Source organism: Hyperolius riggenbachi, chromosome 3, assembly GCF_040937935.1.
Source record: "Hyperolius riggenbachi isolate aHypRig1 chromosome 3, aHypRig1.pri, whole genome shotgun sequence".
Taxonomy (NCBI): domain Eukaryota; kingdom Metazoa; phylum Chordata; class Amphibia; order Anura; family Hyperoliidae; genus Hyperolius; species Hyperolius riggenbachi.
Window position 1 is genome coordinate 87,366,635 of NC_090648.1, and position 26,533 is coordinate 87,393,167.

The window sequence follows — 26,533 nt, forward strand, 5'->3', positions numbered from 1 at the left end:
GCCTCAAGATCCTATTGAGGCTTCCCTCGGTGGTCTGCTGTCCCCCGCCACTGAGGGCAGCCCCCCAGAAGATTAGCGATAATGCATTGTCGCTAATTATATTGTGGCCACGCAGCTCTTCTTCTTCCAGCGTGGCCGCGCAATAGCCCTATAATATCCCTCGCATGCGCAGTAAGCCGGAGGTGTAGGTTCCGAGGTACTGTGCATGCGCGGGCTCAAGCAGCAACTGCGCGGCCACGCTTTATGAAGAAGAGCCGCGCAACCTAGATGTGGAGGGGGGGCCGCGCTCGGCAATGGGGGGGGGGCTTTACAGCAGCGAGGAAGGCCTCAATAGCATCCTGAGGCTGCCTTCTCTTAAGACATGTATCTGATTTTGATCCTGTATTTTGGCTCGGGTACACTTTAAAGCTAGTAATTAATAATTATCCTTTTTATTAATTAATCATTTAATAATTGTCTTTAATCAAATGATGTAAGTTCAAACAAAAAGAGTATCATGTACATCAATCTATGTCTGGAGGTCACGTTTCCTTAAAGGGACAACAGTCATTCAAATTATCATGCGTAGCAAACATTTTCGTTGCAATTATTTCAAAATGTACCTGAAAAGTCAATATCGAGAGAATCTTCTTCATCTGTAAAATATAAGATTACATTATTACGTTTTCATGTTCTGTTTTCTTAATCTCATTTTTTTTTCTTAATAAAGCTTTTGGCCATACACGCATCAATTTTTAACGGCAGATTTGCACACCGTGATCAAATCTGCAGGTTACCTGTGCCACAATGAGCCATATTGATTGTAATTTCAATCGATCCATGGCAAAAACCGATTGAAATTGCAATTCGACCAAATGGTAATTTTTTTATGTCTGTGGGACACTGCAGGAGAGCAGCAGAAGACCGACGGCCCATAGCATTGCAATGTATGGAACAGTGCAATGCTGCAGTTTGATAGGTTTTCCATAGAGTTCATGGTGAAATTTATTGAAAATCTGTGTGCCATGTGTGGAAGGATTTTATCCCACTTTGATCAGATTCACATCAGAGAGGGATTAATCTGTTTGCTATATTGTATGGCAATCTAACTGTATATGGCGACCTCTATTGCGAAAAATAGTAAAATGTGTGTGATCATATCCAAAATAAGAAGTATTTTTCTTGCAGAGTCAGTGGCGGCTCCAGGAATTTTTTTAGGGGGTGCTATGCAGGTGCTGGACCAATTTCCGGGGGAGCGCGCCGCGGCAAAAATGGGTGTGGCTAGTGGCTACAACCGAATGAGGGCGGGGCTAACTGTAATTTAAATTGAACCCAGGGTGAGAGTGATATGGTGGCTGCCATATTTATTTCCTTTTAAACAATTCTAGTTGCCTGGCAGCCCTGCTGATCTATTGGCTGCAGTAGTGAACTGAATTACACCAGAAACAAGCATGCAGCTAATCTTGTCAATTCTGACAATATTGTCAGAAACCCCTGACCTACTGCATGCTTGTTCAGGGTCTATGTTTGAAAGAATTAGAGGCAGAGGACCAACACGACAGCCAGGCAGCTGGTATTACTTAAAAGGAGATAAATATGGCAGCCTCAATATTATTCTCACCTCGGGTTCCCTTTAAAAGTGCAACGCAAAGACAGAGGGCACAAGTTTTGGTGACCCTTTCCCCAGAAAATTCACATAATTGTGCAGGTTTTCTCAAAAAAATATACGTAATGTGAGCAGATTTGAACAAAAAACACGTTCAATGACCCTAATATGCTCAATCGTTATCAGATATGACCCCAATATGCACAATCGTTATCAGATATGACCCCAATATGCACAATCGTTATCAGATATGACCCCAATATGCACAATCGTTATCAGATATGACCCCAATATGCACAACCGTTGTCAGATATGACCCCAATATGCACAACCGTTATCAGATATGACCCCAATATGCACAACCGTTATCAGATATGACCCCAATATGCACAACCGTTATCAGATATGACCCCAATATGCACAATCGTTATCAGATATGACCCCAATATGCACAACCGTTATCAGATATGACAATAATATGCACAACCGTTATCAGATGAGACCCCAATATGCACAACCGTTATCAGATATGACCCCAATATGCACAACCGTTATCAGATATGACCCCAATATGCAAAATCCTTATCAGATCTGACCCCAATATGCACAATCCTTATCAGATCTGACCACAATCAGCAGCACCACCTGAAAAAGAAAAGAAAAACCCATTTACTCACCTAGTCAGAAGACCTCTTGTTCCAAACTCCTCCTCTTCCGACCTCCTTGTGGCGCGCAGCTCAGCTCCCACGATCCTCTTCCTTCCTGCAGCAGCCTGCATCCAGCTAGCAGGGCTACGGTAAGATGGCCGCCCGACGCCCTGCACTGCAGTCTGCAGAGCAGGGCTTCGGGCGGCCATCTTACCGTAGCCCTGCCTGCTGCTCCGGGCTGCCGCTGTGAACTGACTCGGCGTCTCTTAGACGCCTGAAGTCAGTTCACGCCAGGGGGTGCTTTGGGGGTGCTTGGACAAATTTAGGGGGTGCTTGAGCACCCCCTGGCGCCGCCACTGTGCAGAATAAAATGAGCCATACATTACTTTTCTCCTATGTTGCTATCACTGACAGTAGGTAGTAGAAATCTGACAGAACCGACAGGTTTTGGACTAGTCAATCTCTTCATGGGAGATTCTCAGCAAGACTCTTATTCTTTATAAAGCCATTCCCTGGAAAGGATTTATTAAAAGATGCTGGCCAGCCGGTCTGTCCGCTGAACATTTTTTTTTGGCAGCTGGACAGAGCAACTGCCATTCACTAAGTGCTTTTGAAAATAAACAAAACCATGAGAATCCCCTATTAGGAGATGGGCTAGTCGAAAACCTGTCGGTTCTGTCAGATTTCTACTAATTACTGTAAGTGACAGAAATATAGGAGAAAGGTAATTTATGGCTCTTTTTACTTTGGAATGGACTTCTTATTTTGTATGTGTACATTTATTTTAAAATTTTACGATTTTCGCAATAGTGGTCCTTTAATTAGATAGCAGGACAATAACACCTAGGACCTTATTGGAAACACGTGCAGGAGGCCGACACGCACGACATCAGACAGTGCATAGAGTGCACTGTCTGATGTTCACACTGCATGCGTTCCGGACTGTGCGGTCCGAGAACGCACGCTGCACGCAGATTTTGCAAAAACGCGCGGCTGTCCCATTCACTTTTCAGTGATGGGATCAGCCACGCAACGCATACAAACGCGGATGGCGTGCGTTTGCATGCGTTGCGTTCCGCATGCGTGGCCGTCCGCGTTTTGTTATGTGAACCGACCTTAAGCCTACAGTGATGAGAGAATATGCCAATATTGTTTTTGCATTCATTTTCACAAAAAAAATGTTAAATTTGATTTTCAAGCGAAAATTCCATTGAAAATTCATTTTATTTTTCAAGTTTTTTTGCACATTTTTACAGTAAAATATTGTTGTTGTTTTTTTGCATCTTTGTGGTAAAATTGTTGCAGTAAAATATTTTTTTTTTCTGTGATGTGCTTTTCACGGTAAAAATATCGTTATTGCAGTAAAAATATCTCATTTTTACAAAACTGGAAAAATACAAGCCTATTTTTTTGCGAATCAAACCTAGCATTTTTTATATGAAAATGGCTTTGGCGAAAATTTGTATGCAATACTGAAAGCTGGAAAACTGGAATCCAGCATAAGCACATTTTACAGTTGAGTCTGTGTGGTTGCTGGCAACCCAGGATCTAACCAGTATACTGTATTATATATTTTAGACACTCTCTTCTTCTTGTGTCTGCACTCCTGCCCGTGTACTAGCTTCGTAGAAATAGTGGGAGGCTAATGTAGTAAGTATATCCTTAGTGGTGTTCCACTTACACCAAATAGTCCCATAAATTCTTTATGAGGATCAGAAGGACAAGTAGAGCTCCCTAAACCAAAAAAAAAAGAGACTCAGGGATGATTCCTACAACAGTTTTTTTTACTTACCCGGGGATTCCTCCAGCCCCATAAACATGGATGTGTCCCTCACTGTCCTCCTACAATGTCCCGTTCAGCCACGGAGAGCCCAGTAAGCGGCTCAGTGACGTCAGTGGTGGACCTTCTGCGCATGCATGGACCTTCTGCGCAAGCGCAGAAAGCCCCGGCTGACGTCACTCAGTCAGACTGAGTCCAACTGAACCGCTTGCCGGGGTTTTACTGCGGGAGAACGGCAACGCTGAGGAGGATGGTGAGGGACACATCCATGCTTATGGGGCTGGAGGAAGCCCCTGGTAAGTAAAAAACTGCAGTGAGGCTCATCTCTAATTTTAACTTTATAATTCAAAATTGCAAACAAAATTAACAAACGGATCTTTTGAAAACCGCATAGGCAATTGAAACCCACCATACATTTTAACAATATAGACTTCTATTCTTTTTTTTTTTATTAAGTCTATATTGTTAAAATTTATGGTGGGCGATTTAATGTATTTTCATGATTTTGGCATGTGCAAAAAATGTATGGTTGCTACAAAAGTATCACGATCATCCACAATTATAAGTATACTATAGACTGCCAGAAGAGTGACATGTTGGTTACCCGGATTATGGATTGGGTGAAGGCAACCAGTTTATGGGTAATAGTGACTTCATTAATTATGAGGAAGGTGATATGATAGCTGTATCTCCTATAGAGCTGAGATAGGGTGACATAGTAGCCAGGGATGACCTCTCCACCCCCCTACTCCAACCTTAGTAGGTAAAATGCAGAGCAGGCGCTGCAGTGGAAGCTACTGGTAGTCACTTACTAATCCAGTCAGCGGCGTAGCTAGAGATCGTGGGGCCCCATATCAAAATTTTCATGGGGCCATCAGAACTAGGCACTCTTGAGCAATGCCACCTACCCCTACCCAATAGATATGAGTTGCTTGAGCAGATTACATTACCATGCAATGTGCAAAGGAGAGCTAATAGTAAACACATCAAGTACAACTTGTGCCCCCTCTGATCCAGGGCCCCATGGCAGGTGCTATGACTGCTATGGCTATTGCTACGCCCCTTAATCCAGTGCCTGACGCAACGGCCTCTTCCTCACTCTTGCTGGTCTGCGCGGATTAGCGTAGCTCTGGCTCCCAAAATCACACGACATCAGAAGCTGGAGTTCCACTAATGCTCTAAGACCAGCATCAGTGAGGGAGAAGATGTTGCGCCCGCGCTGCATCTGTGAGTGATAGCTTGCACTGTGGCACTCTCTCTGCATATGATAACATAAGGAGGGGGGATAGAAAGAACCCAGCCCCTTTTGGTCGTGGGTGGGGAGGTAAAGCATGGGGAGGTAAAGCTGTGGCTCTGGGGGAGAGGGTGTTGACTATAAATATACTGGCCAGTGGCCACAATATAGGAGAAGCATGGGGACACATAGTAGCTACACTGAAAGCTGGCCGGGAGACACATGGTGGGCACACCAAAAGGTGGCAGGGCGACAGGTAATGGCCTCACTAAAAGGTGGCAGGGGGATAGATAGTGACCTCACTAAAAGGTGGTTGGGGGACAGATACTGGCCACAATGTGGTATGGGGACATATCAGAGAGTTAATGGCTGCATGTGGGGGCCTGGAGGAGTTATTGGCTGCACCCGGAGGCCAGGAGGGGTTAATGGCTACAATATTTTTGCAGTGCAGCCATTAACCCATACTGGTCCTCAAGTGCAGCCATTTACTTTGTTGGGTAGACTTATACTTGATTAATTAAAAATATGTGGTTGACGTATATCCAAATATATATGGCATGTAGAAATCTGGAAGTTGAGTCACTAAGTGTATAGATCCCTAGAAGGGAAGTTAGTTCTAAACTACTTAAGCCTTTTGGATGTAGCTGCTACGTCTAAAAGCCTGCCCCTGCTGCCGCTCAGCGCACACGTTCTCAACGCCGCTTGTTAGCCCGGAGACCAATAAATGGGAACGCAGTTCCCATTTATTGATCTAAGTATCTGTAAGAATGATCTCTGGCTTCTATGAGAAGCCACAATCTTTCTAAGTTACACATCCGCTCTTCACTTCCTGTAAGCATAAATAGTATCCTTACAGGACTCCTAGAAAAAAATGACTGAGGCCATCTTGTGGCCAAATAATAAAGTTACACCTACATTATTTTACATAAACATTTACATTTTTTAAGTAAACATACCCACACAATTACAGTTAAATTTAACTATTTACTTCCCACACTCACCTAAAAATACCTAAATAAAACTTTTAATAATAATAAAAAAATACAATAAAAAAACACATAAATAGTTACCTTAGGGTCTGAACTTTAGGGGTCTATTACTATTATTTTTTTTAAATCATTAGCTTGTAAATAATAGTGATGGATGCAAAACTGAAAAATACACCTTTATTTCCAAATAAAATATTGGTGTCATACATTGTGATAGGGAAATAATTTAAATGGTGTAATAACCGGGACAAATAGGCAAATAATACATGGGTTTTAAATATGGTACCATGTATTATTTTAAAACTAGAATGGCCGAAAACTGAGAAATAATTAATTTTTCCCATTTTTTTTTATTTTATGTTTTAAAATGCATTTAGAATAAAATAATTCTTAGCAAAATGTACCACCCAAAGAAAGCCTAAATGGTGTTGGAAAAAACAAGATATAGATCCTTCCATTGTGATAAGTAGTGATAAAGTTATTGGCAAATGAATGGGAGGTGAAAGTTGCTCAGATGCATAAGATGAAAAACACTAAAGGTTGAAGTAGTTAAAGTTAAAGCTCGGGTTCAAAATCTGATACTTACTATTTAGAGAGGGAAGCCTCAGGATCCTAATGAAGCTTTCCTTGGTTGTAACAAGGCCCCAGTTGCTGAGCGCTGTCCCCCCATTGGTGAGCGAGGCCCCCCTTCACCTCGGAGCCGCACAGGTGCTCTTCCTGGTTTAAGTGCGCGCAATGGCCACACAAGCCCAGTGCTTCTGCGCATGTGCGGGCGGGCTCAGTTGGCTATTGCACACACCAGGAAGAGGAGCTGCATGGCCCCGATGTCATCAGCGACAATGCATTGTCGCTAATCTTTCGGGGGTCCCGCTCAGCATTGGGGGACCAAGGAATAGCGAGGGAAGCCTCAATAGGAGCCTGAGGCTTCCCTCTATTAAGGTAAGTATCTTACGTTGTACCCAAGCTTCGGCTCTGGTACACTTTAGGCCCGGTTCACACTTGCGGTGGCCCTCCGGAATCGCCGTGCCGGAGCCGCACCGCCTGCAGAACGGACGGAACGGACGCACGTCATAGCAATTAAAGCCTATGCGTCCGTTCACATGGGTCCGTTCTGCAGAACCGGAGCCGGACCGGATCCGGGCCGGATCCGGACTCCGGCCTCCATTCCAACATGCGCTATTTTTTCATCCGGCCCCTCCGGCAGCCGTATCCGGGGCGGAGCCGGACTGCACCATCCGGCCAATACAAACAAATGGGAACCGGAGGCCGCACAACACACTGGCTGAGAAATCCGGATCTTCTACCCCACTTCCTATGCGGATTTTTGCGGCGATATTGGCTGGGGACACATGGGCAAGCATTTTGGAGTGGAGCAGCACGAGCTGGAGGTGTTGGCAGGATGTTGGCAGCATGTCGGAGGTGGAGGTGAGTGCTAAACAGCAGAGGGCCTGATTCCACAGGTCCCCCTTCTGCTGACCTCCCAGACCCCAACCTTTTTTTTTTTTTTTACGTATATTTTGCCAAACGGATCCGGATCGCATCCTGATTACCACCTGATGCAACCTGACCGGATCCGGATCGGATCCGGATCAGAACCGTACGGTTCCGATCCGGATCCGGTCCGGATCCGGTCAGGTCATCCGGTCCGTTTGGCAAACAACCGCTAATGTGAACCGGGCCTTAGAAAAAAAATGTTAGTCCAAATAAAGAGAATATTATGTACATCAATCTTTATCTGAAGTTCACATGTTTCCTGAAAATCACAAGAGTTATCCAAATTATCATACATAGGAAAATAGATAAGAATACAAATATCTTAATTTTTCACTGCATTTATTTTGACATTTACTTGGATAATGGTCATAGCGTCCTTACTGTAAAATAAGAAAAATTAAACTATTACTATTTTTTCATGTACTGTTTTGTTATTTTCATGATTTTTTTGAGTAATCCTGGCCATACACGCAGTGATTTTTACCCGCAGATTCGATCACTGTGATCAAATCTGACAATCAGTGCTGCAACAACCATAATTAAGATCAATCCATGACAAAAATCTGTCAAAATTCTGATTGGCCCGGACGGTAAGCTTTGCTCTATCGGACGCGGCGGTAGACCTATGGCCCATAGCATTGCACTGTATCAAACAAAAAGTTTGATAGATATTTAATAGATTTAAAGGAAACCAGAGCTCAAGAAAAGAAAAAAGTTTTATACATACCTAGGGCTTCCTCCAACCCCATGACCTCGCATTGCTCCCACATCGCCGTCCTCTGCTGTCTGCAGCTCCGGTACCTGGTCCCGTCACTTCTGTCAGTCGCGGCCAGTCTGACGTAAGAGTAAACTCTTTGCGTATCTCTCCAGCAGCCGCTAGAGAGATACATAGAGCGCGCACCTCTCCTGTGTAGACTGGCCCCCGACTGGCTGAAGTAACGGGACGAAGCTGCAGACAGTGGAGGATGGCGGCGTGGGAGTGATCCGAGCTTATGGGGCTGGAGGAAGCCCCAGGTATGTATAAAACGTTTTCTTTTTCTGGAGCTCTGGTACACTTTAATGGGGAAATTTATTGAAAATCTGTGTGAAGGGGGATTCGATCCCACTCTGATCAGAAATGTGTATGACCACCTTTAAAGGACCACTGTCGTAAAAATCTGAAAAAATGTTAAATATTTATATAGACACATACAAATAAGAAGTACATTTCTTCCAGAGTAAGATGAGCCATACATTACTTTTCTCCTATGTTGCTGGCACTCACAGTAGGTAGTAGAAATCTGACAGAACCGACTGGTTTTGGGCTAGTCCATCTTTTCATGGGGGATTCTCAACATGCCCTTAATTGTTTTTACAGACACTCCCTGAAAAGGATTTATATAAAGATGCCGGCCAGCCTCCCTACTCACCGGACACTTTTTTGGCAAATGGAAGGAAAAACTGCCACTCATTAAGTGCTTTTAAAAATAAAGAAATCCCAGAGAATCCCCCCTGAGGAGATGGGCTAGTCCAAAACCTGTTGGTTCTGTCGGATTTCTGTTACTTACTGTAAGCGACAGCAACATAGAAAAGTGATGTATGGCTCATTTTACTCTGGAAGAAATGTACTTCTTATCTGTATATGTTTACATATATTTTAAATTTGAAGATTTTCGAGACAGCAGAACAGTAGAGTAACGATTGTGTAATTCTTTCCGTGGGCAGCGCACAGGATGCGCGCTGACACTGCGGAGATCCTCCACAAGCGTATAATCTGAGAGAACCCAGCAATGGTGCTATGCACCTGTAGAGGGGAGTTCCTGCCAGCAGATGGAGCTGTGGAGTGCAGAGGAACAGATCCTCTGCACAGCCACAGATGCCCGATAGGAATTGTATGAGGGGAAGCAATGCAGGGAAAGATAGCCCTTAAAAAGAGAGAGCACAGAGACAGGGTGTATGTGTGTCCTTCAATCTAGTCGCCACCCAGCGAGGATGAACACACAACCGTGAAGACCAGGTGGGAAGCAATCGCAAGAGATGGCGATTGCTAACAGCGACACAAGACTGAATAAGCACAGAGAAGAAATGTATGTATGTCCACCAATCTAGTCGTCAACCTGCGACGGTGAATATACAACAGTGAAAACCCAGTGAGAATGCAATCGCAAGAGATGCGATTGCCAATGAGAATGAGCACAGGGACAGAATGTATGTGTGTGCGCCAATCTAGTCACCAACCAGCGACGGTGAACACACAACAGCAGAAACAAAGTAGGAACGCAATCGCAAGGGTGGCTATTGCCAATAGTGACAGAGTAAAGGTTAAACACAGGAACCGAGAGAAAGGCACAGCATATCATACAATGAGAATGTCAACGAAAATAACAAACGCAATACCTAAACGCGGTCTCCGCACGTTAAGCGCAACAGAGACAAGCACGCCACCCTGACTAACGAATAAACAAATAACAGGAATGCTTGCTAAAAGGCTGCCTTACCTCAGGCAACTGCAAGCGTTTGCTCCAGACAGACAGACGAATGGAAAACAGGAATAGGTCAGATAAGATCCACCGCTCTTCCGCCAGAGCAAGTGCGATCCGCATTCAGGGACAGGACAGGAAAGATCCACTGCTCTTTCCACCAGAGCGAGTGTAAACCAAGTAGAGAAACAAAGCTAGCAGGATCCACTGCTCTTTTCCTCCAGAGCAAGTGTGATCCAAGTACAGAAACGGAGCTAGTAGGATCCACTGCTCTTTTCCACCAGAGCAAGTGTGATCCAAGTACAGAAACAGAGCTAGCAGGATCCACTGCTCTTTTCCACCAGAGCAAGTGTGATCCAAGTACAGAAACAGAGCTAGCAGGATACACTGCTCTTTTCCACCAGAGCAAGTGTGATCCACACGGCAAGACAGATAGAAGGAGTAACCAGTAGCAACCGCCGCTACGGTAAAACTCCAAGACATAGACTAGAGAGATCCACTAACGCTAGGGCAAGTGCGATCCAGGTTATGGACCAAACGATTCACCATCGCCAAGCGCTGACGACAGTGCAATTGCAAGGACAAGACCAGACAGGACAGGCAATACAGATAATACCAACTGACTGCACTAGAGGGATGCCTAGCGCAGTCCCCAGGAATACTCTAAGATAATCTTAGCAAACAATAGCAAGGCTGACAGTCTAGGATTGTTTAAGCAGTAACAAACCATCATGACCAGCAAAGGATTGTGGGAGCACATGGTATTTATACTGCAAGCCTTCAAAGGAGGCAGCTAGGCGATTTGCATGACAAGTGTATGCAAATTCCTCAGCAGCAGAGCAGGTCTGAAACTTGCAAAATGAAGACAGGTCTCTTTTCCAGAGACCTGCAGCCCACAAACTTAAGGAATGGTCAAGCAGCTGTCTGCCTGTGCAGACAGCTGAGCGGATCATTACAGTACCCCCCCTCTAGAGACGGCTTCCAGACGTCTCTCAAAACTGATATCAGCAAAAAACTCTGACTGAAGACTCATGAAGGTCAGGACAGCCCGACAAGGCCCAATTCCAGAGTCAATCCCCTTGAAACCGACCCCGCGGGAAGAAGAAGCCACCGAAACATGCCCACCAGTACTACAAGTCTCAGCGTTACACCCATCAGAACTGCGAACGCCAGAGAAGCACCCATCGACACCCTCTGAGCGATGCCCGCCACCTTCCAGGGACCGTCCAGAAATACCAAACCTGCCACAATACCTATTTGAAGTGTCCCTTTCCACATAGAAACCACTGTTGATCTCATCCAGGGTACCAGGAAATATTTCTCCCAGAATCTCCCAGAACACTTTGAAGCTCCGCAGAGATCCCAAGAGGGCAGAACGATCACCAGGCTCACATGGAGAACTATCAAGAACCCCTATGGAACCAATGACAATTCTGGATTCAAGATTACCAGGACAAGCATCAAGATCAGGGCTTTCAGGGACCAGTTCTGGGCATGCAGGCAGGCAGGCAACATCAGAACATGTTTCCACCGAGAAAGCATCTGAGCATGCTGGCAACCGGGACTCACTTGGGCTTTCTGGGTCACAGAGCGCATCGGGGTACACTAGCACAAGAGAAACCTCAGGACATGTCGAGGAACTGCCAACCTCAGAGTCCGTCACGACAAGATCAACACCAAAAGCGGGCAGAGAATCATCACAAGTAGTGGTCACAAGCACTGGACTTCCAAAAGAAGACCTGAACTCCGACTTAGAAATTTCTGTGACTGTACTGGTATCTAACCAACACACAACATTGACTACGCATGACTGAAGCTCCACCAGAGCTGCAAAAGTAGTCAATATAGCAGCGATGCCTACTGAAGTGGGCAACACCTCAGACGGCCCTGCGGGACAGGAGGCACCTCCTAAAAGTTCTGCACCCTTTGGGAGGAACTCGGAGACCTCCAAAACATAAAACAAAAACCCAGGAGCATTGTTTTCCAAGTTTTCTGACAAAGAAATCAAGGACTCTGAACTATCCATGTTACAGGGCAAAACATCAAATACATTTTGCGGACATAGCAAATGTCCCAGGGATGGTTCTACAATCCGCTGAGACTGAGTTTTATCTTAACGAACAGGATGCACAGGAATATTTACTGGAACACACCCTGACTTCCTAACTTTAATCTTACTGCACGCAGAATACTGCATTGCAGTCAAACTAGACTGCTATTCCAAAATGGCAGAAAAACAGGTGAGAATGGTAGCAATACCGAGACGAGCCTCTAGGGTCACTGCAGAAGAATTTATGCAAAGCAATATTTACGCATCCAGAGTACAGGGTGGAGAGTCAGTACTATCTGCTGAGCAAGAAAGGGACTCGCAAATGTCAGTACAAGTGGACATCATGGTTTTACTCATGGTACAGGGCAGGCTCACAGAGACCTTCTCTAGACAAGGCACATATTTCCCAATATCAGATTCGCAAAACCAAAGCGCTGTCTCACCCTTAGATTCGGCTAACAATGTCAAATCCGAGGAGTCAGAACGCAAAATTTGCGAATCCAAGATCGCTTTAAGTTGTGAAACTGACGCTTCCAAAGCGCAAACCTCCGCAATCTGTGGACCAGACTGCAAGGTGTTCAGAACAGAAACACTAGAGCAACTGTCATCAGGCAACGGGCCTCTACAGGTGTGAACAGAGTGAGACATAGATTCATTTGCAGAAGAAGTTGCGACAACAACAGGAGAAACTTTATTAGACATATTAACATTACTTTTGATGCTGCATAGTTTAGGAATTTTCTCCATAGCAGGATCATAGATGGAAGGTCTTAAAGAATTACTGCGAGAAAAAGATCTGTTTTTAATTGACAAAGGATCCCACATATCTTTGACAAAACTGACACATTTATGTTGATCACAATCTGCAAAAACGCCGGAGATACAGGCATCAGATCACACAGATTCACACTCCACAGAAACAGAAGAGAATCTTTCAGAATTCACACAGGTGTCCATCACCGTAGTACATCCATTCATTTCAGACCTCACAGTGTCTAAACTCACTTGCTTTACCCCAGAAAGACAGGAACAATCATCAGACAATGGTGTCGCTTTATTGGAGTCAATTGGTTGGTGTGTGTGCAATTCATCCAAAATCGTCTGCCACACACAAATCAGCGGATCCACAAAACATTCGTCACACTCATCCGATCCAATCAAAGTGTACACCGACTCAACACAAGCATTAAGAGTCACCTCACTTTTTGCGATGTAAAAATCGCAAAAGGCCTTCCAATCAAACTCAAACTCCTCAACCAAACCCCCAACCTCCCACAGAGCGAATGGTGGTTCAAACAATTCTGTATCAAAGAAACACTCACAGGGTTTGGGATCAGAAACGAGCATAGATTTTCTTACATCTTTAATATACCAAATAATTCGGCCTATCATAGGCTCCACATATGCTTTAGCCTGGGGCAACACAACCTGAGACTGAGAAGTCTCTCTGAGTTTGTCACATTCAAGTGTTTTACACATTTCAGACTTTACAGTAGTTGCTACAGGCAACGGATTTTTCCGCTTGGAAGTTTTCCTAGATTTTCTCTTTTTTGCTTCAGCCGCTACAAGTGGCTGCTGTCTAGATACCAGGGAGCTGTTACTGCATTTATTATCAAACTGAATGGTTTTGCATGAAAGGGATAGAACAGCTGACTGATTAGCAGATACATACTCATCAAGCATGGGTGGTAAGTAAGGCAGCTTAAACCAGTGGGAAAAAATCTATGTAAGACACTGATAAAGATTATGCTCCCAGGAATTGCTTTTCAATACCTCATAAGCCCACACAAACAGATCTCCTTGCAATAGCGTATAAACGAATTGGAGAGCTGACGTGGACGGGTCAGTAATTTGAAAGGTAGGATTCAGCAAAAATCTTACACATTCAGCAAGGAAGTTTTCCTTGGTTTCAGAGTCTAGTCTTTTGAAGCTCTTAAAGATATAAGAACCAAATTCGACAAACACGTACAAATCGGAAATTCCCTCTACACTGGGAATTTTGGTTTGGCTGGTCATACTGTAACGATTGTGTAATTCTTTCCGTGGTCAGCGCACAGGATGCGCGCTGACACTGCGGAGATCCTCCACAAGCGTATAATCTGAGAGAACCCAGCAATGGTGCTATGCACCTGTAGGGGGGAATTCCAGATGGAGCTGTGGAGTGCAGAGGAACAGATCCTCTGCACAGCCACAGATGCCAGATAGGAATTGTATGAGGGGAAGCAATGCAGCGCAAGATAGCCCTTAAAGAGAGAGAGCACAGAGACAGGGTGTATGTGTGTCCACCAATCTAGTCGCCACCCAGCGACGATGAACACACAACCGTGAAGACCAGGTGGAAAGCAATAGCAAGAGATGGCGATTGCTAACAGCGACACAAGACTGAGTAAGCACAGAGAAGGAATGTATGTATGTCCACCAATCTAGTCGCCAACCAGCGACGGTGAACACACAACAGTGAAAACCCAGTGAGAACACAATCGCAAGATATGTGATTGCCAATGAGAATGAGCACAGGGACAGAATGCATGTGTGTGCACCAATCTAGTCACCAACCAGCGACGGTGAACACACAACAGCAGAAACAAAGTAGGAACGCAATCGCAAGTGTGGCGATTGCCAATAGTGACAGAAGACAGAGTAAAGGTTAAACACAGGAGCCGAGAGAAAGGCACAGCATATCATACAATGAGAATGTCAACGAAAATAACAAACGCAATACCTAAACGTGGTCACCGCGCGTTAGGCACAACAGCGACAAGCGCGTTTACGGCGCGGTCTCCGCACGTTAAGCGCAACAGAGACAAGCACGCCACCCTGACTAACGAATGAACACAAATAAACAAATAACAGGAACGTTTGCTAAACGGCTGCCTTACCTCAGGCAACTGCAAGCGTTTGCTCCAGACAGACAGACGAACGGAAAACAGGAATAGGTCAGATAAGATCCACCGCTCTTCCGCCAGAGCGAGTGCGATCTGCGTTCAGGGACAGGACAGATCCACTGCTCTTTCCACCAGAGTGAGTGTGAACCAAGTAGAGAAACAAAGCTAGCAGGATCCACTGTTCTTTTCCACCAGAGCAAGTGTGATCCAAGTACAGAAACAGAGCTAGCAGGATCCACTGCTCTTTTCCACCAGAGCAAGTGTGATCCACATGGCAAGACAGACAGAAGGAGTAACCAGTAGCAACCGCTGCTACGGTAAAACTCCAAGACATAGACTAGAGAGATCTACTGCCACTAACGCTAGGGCAAGTGCGATCCAGGTTATGGACCAAACGATTCACCATCGCCAAGCGCTGACGACAGTGCAATCGCAAGGACAAGACCAGACAGAACAGGCAATACAGATAATACCAAGGCATGCCTAGTGCAGTCCCCAGGAATACTCTAAGATAATCTTAGCAAACAATAGCAAGGCTGACAGTCTAGGATTGTTTAAGCAGTAACAAACCATCATGACCAGCAAAGGATTGTGGGAGCACATGGTATTTATACTGCAAGCCTTCAAAGGAGCAGCTAGGCGATTTGCATGACAAGTGTATGCAAATTCCTCATCAGCAGAGCAGGTCGGAAACTTGCAAAATGAAGAGTCCTGCCTTTTGCCCAAGCTAAGGACGCAAAGCCGCATATCAGATACTGATGAGCATGCAGAGCATGCCTATGTCTGCCCGACCCCCCTCTCCCCCCAGGACCAGGTGCCGATCTATTCGCACCACAAACAGCTGACCGCTCTGACAGGGAGAGAGAGCGGCAGCACTTCCAGCGCAGCCACGCAGAGCAGCCGCCGCCGAGTCACATGTGAGACATGTGAGAGAGATGCACAACGGCGGCTGCTCTGCCGTGGCTGCGCTGGAAGTGCTGCCGCTCTCTCTCCCTGTCAGAGCGGTCAGCTGTTTGTGGTGCGAATAGATCGGCACCTGGTCCTGGGGAGGAGAGGGGGGTCGGGCAGACATAGGCATGCTCTGCATGCTCATCAGTATCTGATATGCGGCTTTGCGTCCTTAGCTTGGGCAAAAGGCTACATAGTAACAAAATTATATTGATTTTTAAGTTCTGCATTGGCTTTTTGGATCACTTTAATACTAAATAAAACATTGCTGTAGAGATTTAAATTTCACTTTGGGGGCTAACAGTTACTCTTTAAGGAATGGGCAAACAGCTGTCTGCCTGTGCAGACAGCTGAGCGGATCATTACAAGTAGGACCTTATTTAGGAGCCTAATCTGGTATAAGCACATTTTACAGTACTGTGTGGTTGCTGGTAAACCCAGGATCTTCCTTATTATTTATGAGGATGTCTGTGGTGTGATAATCCTATTAAATATCTAGTTCCATTCAAATACAAAAGTGTATAGTTTTGCTGCTGCACACACACAGAACCAGAAATTTTTAAGGTTCAGCCCTACAGCAGATTTGATCTTGCAGAGATCTATCTGATGGTGGAATCTGGCCATCTGTAAGTGTATGGCCATCCCCCATCCTTTAAGTGGGAAGGGCTTGTGATTAATGTCAAAAGACACTAAAAAGCAATCCCCACATTTGCAAGTTCCCTTTGCACTGCCCAGTAAGCACTGCTCAGCAGAATGAAGCTGTTTGGAATTAAAGCAGCTGGCTGCTGTGGGTCTGGGGAATAGGGGGTTGGCTATAAAAATACTGAGTAGTGACCACCATAAAGGGGGAGCATGGGGAAGCATATTAGCCACACTGAAAGCTGGCAGGGGAACACATGGTGGCCACACCAAAAGCTGACAGTGGGACAGACAGTGGTTACACTAAAATGTGGCAGGGGGACAGATAGTGGCCACACTGATAGGAGGTATGGGGGCAGATCAGAGGGTTAACCTCCCTGGCAGTAACCCCAAGCTACACTCAGGCTAGCCGCTGGGAGCTCAGTGCAGAGCAATGGCTTGCAGCAGGCGTTTTTACTCACCTCCCGAGGGGATCCCGATGCAGGCAGCCATTCTTCTACCTTTCCACAGAGGCTCTGAATCACTATGGTGAGATTGCCGTCAATGATCTCACTACAGAGTTACAGCGCCACCCGGAGGACGAAGGGAAAATTGCAGCGCTTGATTCTAGGAAGGTGAGTAAGTGCTGGGGCTGCTGTTGGCTTTTTGGTAGCATGATGTTTTCCTAATTTTAGGGTCTGAAACATTCGGAAAAAACCCTACAATCTTAAAATAATCATACTGCATGATACATGAATGTGGCAGCCAGAATTATCCACTCCTCCCATTGCTCCACCATGGTGGCTCCCCTCTGTTAATCCCTCCACTTGCTTCCTATCCAGTCCAGAATCTGATTCAAGATACTGTGTCTGGCCTACAAATCTGTCCACACAACCTGCCCAACCTACATTTCCAATCTTACCCAGAAGTACATATCTAGCCGCTCACTCCGCTCCTCCAACGAACTTCGCCTGGCCGCCCCTACATCACCCAACCTCATGCAAGCCTCCAGTACTTCTCAAGAGCTGCTCCAAAACTATGGATCTCCCTACCTCCCCCCATTAGGGTTTTCCCTCCTTCAACATATTCAAGAAGGCTCTCAAAACCCAACTTTTCACTCTGGCCTACCCACCTCACTAGTGCTCTAAACCTGCAGCTGAACCCTGGTCCCCTACCTTTTGTGTCCCCACCTCACACTCCAGATTGTAAGCCTTCGGGCAGGGCCCTCCTCCTTATGTCTCCTACCTGTTCACGCACCTCCATCACTGTACACCCATCCTATGGATCTGAGTGAACTCTTGAGTGAACTCAACTTGCCTAATCTCCATGCTCCCATCCAGTGACTAAGCATTACCTTGTACTTATATCGTGCTGTGTGATCTGATTTGCATGTATTCCTGTATTGTCTTATTGCTGATTTGCTGTATGTCACCCCTAAATTATCTGTAACTTTAACTAATGTACAGCGCTGCGTAATATGTTGGTGCTTTATAATTACAATAAATAAATAATACTGCCAGGGAGGGTAATGGATTCATGTGCGGGACTAAAGGAGTTATTGACGGCACCTAGGAGCCAGGAGTGGTCAGAAGCTACAATACTTTAGGCAGTGCCGCCATTAAACTAGCCTGATCCCCAAGTGCAGCCGTTAACTCCTCCAGGTCCCCAAGTGCAGCCATTTAATTTGCTGAATAGACTTATACTTGAATAATTAAAATTCCAGCTTAAGAGGGGCAAATATTGGGGTCGACTCATATCCGAGTATATAAGGTAAGTATAAATCTGGAAGTTGAATCAGTATGGTCACTGGGGAGCTAGTCCTTAAAAAGGTCTTTATCTGGAGTTTCCATGTTTCCTGTAAATGACAACAATTATCCAAATTATCATACTGTAAAGGATAGCGGAGATACCGCCGCATGGCCAAGCGGCATGGCGGCTATCTCCGCGTATCAGCCGGCGGCCTCTGCCGCGCAGCTACATGCTGCTGCTTTGCCTGGTCCTTCTAGTGCACATAGATTGAGAGCTACGCGCGCGGGTACCAGGCGACAGGACCTTTATGCAAGTAAAAGAGGAGTCAGCTGATCATCCGGTCAGCTGACTCCAGTTGTGCTCCGGATTGGCTGAGTGACTGGGGCGACACTGTGGAGCGCTCTGAGTATATATAGGACCTGCCTGTCAGTTGCTGGTTGTCTGCTGTTGCAAACGCTAACGTGCTAGCGCTCAGACCTTAGTCAGATCTTACAGTGTGTTAGAACCACCTGGAGCTGGGAATTCACACTTAGCCAGTTTCCATTGATAGCTTAAAGTACTAATTGCATTGTGATATCTGTGTACTATTCTTTAGTCTAGATCCCAGGTGTTGAAACCAAGGACTTCACACCTAGACTAGGATATTGCTATATTGCTACTATTTATCTGTTATGATCTTCTGCTTTCCCGAATACTCTCCTGTGTGCTGATTCGGTACTTCTGTCTATCTGATTACTGTTGCCGACACTGCCTGAACCGTACTCTGAATCAGCCTTCTGTCTTTGTATCTCATCTGTCCGTACGTTGCTGACCCTGCTTGTCTGACTTCCTATCCTCACTAGTGGGTCTAGCCATTAGTGAGGAATTCCTGAGAGCTGTCACCTACTCCCTAGGTGATCAGTCTTTGCAGCCCTGTCTGCAACACTTGCTCCTCAAGTGTCTGCTAGCTGCAGTAGAGTCTTAATCATCTGCTCCTCAGGTAATCATCCTTGCAGCTCAGTCAGTGGTCCCTGCTCCTCAGGTGTCCACTGGCTGCAGTACAGTCTGAATCCCCTGCTCCTCAGAGGATCCCTGGCTGTAGTATAGTCTTAATCACCTGCTCCTCAGGTGGGTATCCTTGCAGTACAGTCAGTGGTTCCTGCTCCTCAGGTGCTCACTGGCTGCAGTGCAGTCGGAATTCCCTGCCCCTCAGGGAATTCTTGGCTGCAGTATTGTCTGTATCTTCCGATTCTCAGGAGATCTCCTCTTTTATTACTGTCGCACCAAAACACAATTCCACATTGGTTGTCCTGTGTCTAGCTATACTAGTATTATTGGTGGTTCTACAGGTCAGCACATAATCAGGTATAGCATCTGTATTATTGGTGATACTGCAGATCATCAATAATCAGAAAAATCTGTGTTGCTGACACCAATCGTTACACATACATAGCAAAATAGATAACACAAATATCTTAATTTTTTGCTGCATTCATTTCTACATTTATTTTTACCTTCGAAGTCAGGTACTGCATCTGTAAAATAAGAAAATTAAACTATTACTTTTTAATGTACTGTTTTGTTATTTTCATGTTTCTTTTTTTTGGGGGGGGGGGAGGGATTGAGTAAAACTGGCCATGCACACGTCAATTTTTACTGGTAAATACGATCACCTTGATCAAATCTGAACTGGTTATCAGTGCTGCAATGACCATAATTTGGATCGATCACTGACAAAAATCAATCAAAATTATGATTGGACCGGACGGTAAGTTTTGGTCTATTGGACACAATGGTAGACCTACAGCCCATAGCGTTGCTCTGTATCAAGCAGTGTAACACTGCAGTTCATTTGCAGTGAGAATAAAAAATGGTATCGTTTTCCTGCTGCACACACAGAACCATAAGATTAGAAAGTAATCGTCCATAGATATTAGTGGGTTTGCAGTGACAGACGTTCAAATATTCCTTACTGCGCTCACCACTTACGGTAGGTCCTGTTTCATATGCGGTGTGATGCGGCTACATAGCCGCATTGCACCGCGGGTGTCCTGAAACCATTGCACGACAATGGGACAGTTTCCATTGCGTGCATTGTGTACGGAACGGTGCGGAGCGATTCAGAAATCTTCAGCATGCTGAAGATACTCGCACAGCGCATCCGCCCGCCGTCCCCTCCATACACTTCCACATCTGGAGATGCGGAAGTGACGAAGCCAGCAGTGGAAGTGATGCGATGGGGTGAGGTAGCCGCATTCGCATCACTTTACAGTAAAAAAGGGCCCTAAATCGTATTCAACAGTCACCTATTGGGGGTAATAAACGCTAACATAGCGTAAAACTATAAAAACAATAGTAGCAAATTCAGATGACCCACCCGGGTATTTGTATAAGACACTCCAAATTCACCCTCAGTGCAGATAGATTCCCCCCACCAACAGTAAAGGGGCTCACCAAATAGTCGCCATCCCAGACTCAGGTGGATCTAGCACTTAATCAACCAATCACTGACCCTTTTAAAGCAGTAGGTAATCTCCAACATTTCAGAATCAGTCACTTTATTCAACAAGGACAGTACCATTGCTCAAAAAGAAAGGATGGTCCGCAACAATGTCTCTCCAAAAGATGCTCAAATGTATTTAGGACATATCCTCAAAGCGTTAAAAAGTACAAAGCTGACATGTTTCGGGCCATTCTGCCCTTAATCATAGCTTTAGCTAAATTTGAGCATCTTTAGGAGAGACATCGTTGCGGACCATCCTTTCTTTTTGAGTTTACTTCCATTGGGCCTGGCAGCCTGGGGTCCAGCACTGTCTCCACTCTCCAACTAGTGCAGCTGACCGGTGATTTCTCCTTTTTTACAATACCATAGCGTAAAGCATTTGATAAAAATGCCTATTAATCTATCTGCACTGAGGGTGAATTTAAAGTGTCTTATACAAACACTCAGGTGGCTCATCTGAATTTGCTACTATTGTTTTTTCAGTTTTACACTATGTTAGCATTTTTTATCCTCTATAGGTATAAAGGAATATTTCACTTTATAATCCCCATATTTGCAAGGTCAAAAGCTAGTCTTTTTGGAGAGATGCGAAATTGCATTAGCAGTCTATTACCTTTTTGATTCCATATATGAAAAGTCAAAGTATATGTTATTTACCATGTACACATATTGTTTGCTCGCTATAAACAGCAATTACAATTATAAATGTAAACATAACATTCCAGTTTCAAGTGAACCCAAGCTAGGGCGAAAAGGAAATACTTACCTAAGAAGAACAAAAGTTTGCCTTTTTTAAAACAGAGGGTATTTGCGATAACTCGGATTGGAGTGAGCATATGATGTTCATCACTGCTGAGTATGTAAATCATCCTTTGTTGTCCATGTAAATTAAACACACACCCAAAACCGCTGGAATGCAATGATATGTCAGCTTGCCGTTATTTAACCAATGGCCGGTGTTGGCCCCCTCCGCAGTTGGCACTTCTGTTTGGATGTGATTTTCAGCAATGCAAATGCAATTTCATTTATTATAGTGAATGAAAATTGCAATGCATTTCTGATGCGTAGCCTCGTCCATTTTTCTGGCGGACTAGTTAGGGAGTTTGAAGAACGTTGTCCGTAGGGGCTGAAAACCTTAGCTACGCCTCTGCATAGTCTGGCATAGGATTGGAAATGGTAAAGTGGGACAATCCCTCTTTGGGAGCCAAATCCTTTGTCCCTCTTTCTTCCTTATTAGCCCTTCTTTCAGGACTGATGTACAGATCCTTGTAAATACTTCTCTAGAACTCCTCTAGACATAAAATCTGTGACTCAAATCTATTTCTGTTCTATGAAATGATATATTGCTTATTTTCAAATTTTAATGTTAAAGAGAAACCGTAACCAAGAATTGAGCTTCATCCTAATCAGTAGTTGATACACCCTTTCCCAAGAGAAATCTTTTCCTTTTCTCAAACGGATCATCAGGGGGGGTCTGTATGGCTAATATTGTGGTGAAACCCCTCCCACAGTGTGATGTCAGGACCATGGTCCTGACAGTTTCCTGTCTGTGAACCTCATTGCATTGTGGGAAATAACAGCTGTTTACAGCTGATTCCAACTGCCAAAAAAGCAAGCCGCACCTCCTTCCACTGACATCACCTGCCAGCAGTGAAAATGTCACCATGTGATAAATGTCAGAATGTAAATCAGGGAGCTGAAAGATTTTACAATGGGCAAACACTGACTAAATCATTTATACATAATTATTGTAAAAATGAAGCTTTTTTTTTATTACATTATTTTCACTGGAGTTCCTCTTTTAACTAATTAATCACTAAGAGTTTTTTTTCCCCTTAAAGGAGTTCAGAGGTTACACAAAAAGCAAGCTTTACATACCTGGGGCTTCTTGCAGCTCTGGTGTTCCCCGCTGTCCTCCTGGCCGCCAGTGAAGCTCACCGACCCCTCGGCGGCTCAGTGCTTCTGTGCATGTGAGGGGAAACGTGGCTAGCTGCACACAACCGCTCCGTCATCATTGTGTACTGTGCCGCATGGTCGGCGAGCTTCACGAGCAGCCATGGAGGACAGCGGGAACACTGGAGCTGTGACGAAAAGTATTCCAGGCCATTGCTTAGAGTGCTATACGTCCTGCCAAGCCCCACCCCCAAAACTAAGCCCCATCCCAAACTAAGCCCCACCTCCCATGGGTGTTCAATCATCTGCTTTTGCTGCGTGTGTGCAGCAGGAAATTCTGTGTCCTGAGCAGACGCATCATTGCTGGTCCCGGGAGAGCAGACATCACAAGGTCCAGATAGTGCGCATCCCTTTGTCACCCTTTGCTTTCTTCTGTCCCCCTTACACAGGACTTCTTGCCTTTTTTTTCAAAAAGGTGCACTGATACTCCATAAAGTGATGATTCAGCCATTCTTGCTTCATAAATGAATGGTGTGACTCCTCCGCTCAATGTGGTCAATTGCCTCCAAAACAGTTCATAATATGCATCTATGTTTTAAAAATCCAAGCGTGCATGCAACACAAATGAGCAGTCCGCAATAAGCCAAAAAGTAACAAACATCCAGTGGCAAAGCATAGGACAGATGCAAAGCGTAAAGCAGTTCAAATAGAGCGTGTGGATCTCACACAATCCTCGACTACTCCTCAGCTGCCTCTGCTGCGTTATACTCATGATATGTGGAGTGTCCAAAAAGGGGTCATAAACTGTATCCCTGGTGGCGAAGTTAGCACCTAGGGAACCAGTGATAGCTCTGTCCAGGAAGCAGCGTGGCTCCAATATGGAGGATGACCGGCAACGTGGCAGTGTACACAGTCTTCTAGTGATGGAGAAGTCGGCAAAGTAGTGCGTCCCCTCACTATGTTGGAGGAGAAGACGGATTGCAGGAGGATGCACGGGTGTAGAGGTCGCCTGCTGGTGGCCATCTCAGAGGGTGCACGGCCCTAACATGTTTCGCCGGCTTCCGGCGTCATCAGAAGGCGTGGCCCTGTACTACGATCCATGCGTACAAATACATTCATGCGGCCAATCAGTCGCGAGGGGCGGGAGCGGTAGGCGGAAGTGACGCACGCGTCCCAAGCAGAGGAAGCCAATGCGCTCCACCACTCGTGCGTGCCGACACTCCCACCCACCACACACGCCCACCCACCTCTTCTGATGATATTTAAGCCCTGATCATTCAATTTTCTCCTAATGCTCTTCACCAGTTTTCCTAAACCTGCTGCACCGATCATGCCAGATTCCCTTCCCCTGAGCACTTGCCATATTTTTCTGCATCTCATTCCTGGTTTCCTTCCCTGACTCCTTACTGCAGGTACTGTATGTATGCACTATGCTGCTCTTCCCTCCCTGGTTTGCTCCTCACTGCTGTTATTTAAGCATCTATCAGCATATCATGTTTCACGGCAAATGAAGCGTTCCACATCACTCCTGCTACTTATCCATAACTGGTAAAGAGGACCTGGACTCAGAAGTCCTCTCTGCTCTAAAAGATACACAACAGCATAATAACCTTCAAACAAAAAACATTTCTTTGTTACAACTGGTACAAATTTTAAATAAATAAGCATTGTTTCTACTTCCTGTTTCATGGAAGCTGACATACTGTTAACATCCACATCCAGTGCTTTCAAATGGGCTTGACTGCCATCTCTGCCATAGGCATGTGACACAGGGGAGAGATCAGATTACAGCTAGTTATTATAAGCAAAGGAGGGGGAATTAAACAGGCTAAAGTCTCTACATACATACAGGGTGCATTTCTCTCTGTATTCCTTCTGTCTTGTGCAAGAGTTCAGGTCCACTTTAAAAAGGCTGGATAGTGTAATGGTTAAGGGCTCTGGGTTCAAATCTCAGCTCTATCTGCTCACTAATCCTGCACCTGTTCAGTAAGGAGACCTTGGACTCCCTAAAGGTGGCCACACACACGATACAATAAAGTGATACTATTTTACGTTCATTCGATAAAAACGATCGGATTTTTTACATTCGACTGAAAAATCCGATCGGATTTCCCGTTTTCTTCTATTTTAATCGATCCAGAATGCCAGATATTTTTCTTCAATCCTTCTAAAGATTGTATGGTGTTTGTTGTATTGTCAATTTGTGAATACACATACCCTAGCAATTTTGTCAGAGTTTCCAGTCATTTTTATCATAATTGGGGAAAAATTGAACATACGTGTGTGGTACAGTGGTCATATTTTTGAAATGTTACAATCAGCCAGAAAAATTTATTGCAATTCTTAAATTGAACAGATATTTAAAAAATTGTATGGTGTGTAAGTGCCTACTGAGTGTGCTCTAGTGGCTGCAGCTCAAGCAGTTCGAGTCCTCCGGGACAAAAGCGCAATATAAAAGTTATTTGTCTTGCCTACCTTAATATAATAATACACAGTATTATTTTTTAGCACTAGGTGGTGCTCTTTTAAGATATGCGTATTGCACCGTCACTGGGGATATGTATGCAAGATGAACTTGAAGCCTGGTATCTTAACCCTAAATTAAAGTGACCCTGCTGTTTGGGGGGGGGGGGGGGGGTATGTACGCAAGATGTGCTTGAAGCCTATCTGAACCAAAGTTCATCTTGCATGCATATACCCATTCTCCCCCCTCCCCCACAACTACAGGGTCACTTTAATTTAAAATGGCAATCTTCAAGTTAATCTTTGTTTGTGTATCCCCAGCATCTCTCCCCCCCCCCCCCCCCTCCCCCCCAGCAGAGACAGAGCAGTTAATGAGCACAATAGCGCAGCCTGCTGTGCAGCATGCCTGACTCACCTCTACCAATGTCATTTGAGTCAGGCACATCCGTCCAGGCCAGCCGGCCGCAGCCACTCCAGAATCCACCCCGAGCAGCTAGATGCCGCCCCTTTTATCCTCGCAGGCATGGACGTACTGACGTGATTTCTATGCCTGCATCATGTGACATCGCGGAGCGCCGCTGCGGTTGGCAGCATGTAATGCAGTACCAGCATCACACGCTGGAATCCATCAAAACCGGGAAGCCACAGCCGGGAGCTAATTATAGTTCCAGCCTCTCTCCCCTGCCCCTATCTCAAAGCCTGTTGCGCACACAGGGACATGCAGGTGGCAGCCAGCCAGAGCATCCGGCAGCTGCCAAAGTCGGACATTTTGGGCTGGCAAAGTCCGAAGAAGGTTTATTAGCAGAAAGATTACTTTTTTCTTTTAAGCTAATAAATGGTATCATTCTGATTCAAAACTCTCTGCTTTCACTGATGGCTAAGATGGTACAATGCCTTACTACCGGTACTACAGGAAACAAGAAGGATGCCAAACCATACACACTAGCATAGAGTTAGTAACAGCTCAGGTGACAGTGACAGTTTAGCAATGCAAGGAAAGCAAACAGCTGTTAGGAACTGAAGGACAGAAAATGAGTCAGGAAAGAGTTAACTGAGACCACTGCTGGCTAGGAAGAAAAAAAAACCTAAAGCCATAAATTTAGATAAGAAAGTGTAATTTACAGCTGCTGGGGTCAGTCTGACAACTGCTACATACACATGAGGCACGGATGTCTGCAGTTGCATGGAGAAATGCAACAGTTGAAAGTCTCCAGCAACGACAGTTGTATACAAGCAACGATTGTATACACGCGGCAA

At 45.2% G+C, this 26,533-nt stretch overlaps 1 long non-coding RNA gene across 1 annotated transcript in view; it reads right to left on the reverse strand.

Annotated features, from left to right (window-relative positions):
• The window catches only part of LOC137562809 (uncharacterized), a 45,838-nt gene that overhangs the window by 2,070 nt on the left and 17,235 nt on the right, over positions 1 to 26,533 (reverse strand). The window contains exons 3-4 of the long non-coding RNA XR_011030196.1: positions 19,932 to 19,952; positions 603 to 635 (exon numbers count right to left, since the gene is read on the reverse strand). This is a non-coding gene — a long non-coding RNA (uncharacterized lncRNA). The remainder of the gene's footprint in view (positions 1 to 602; positions 636 to 19,931; positions 19,953 to 26,533) is intronic.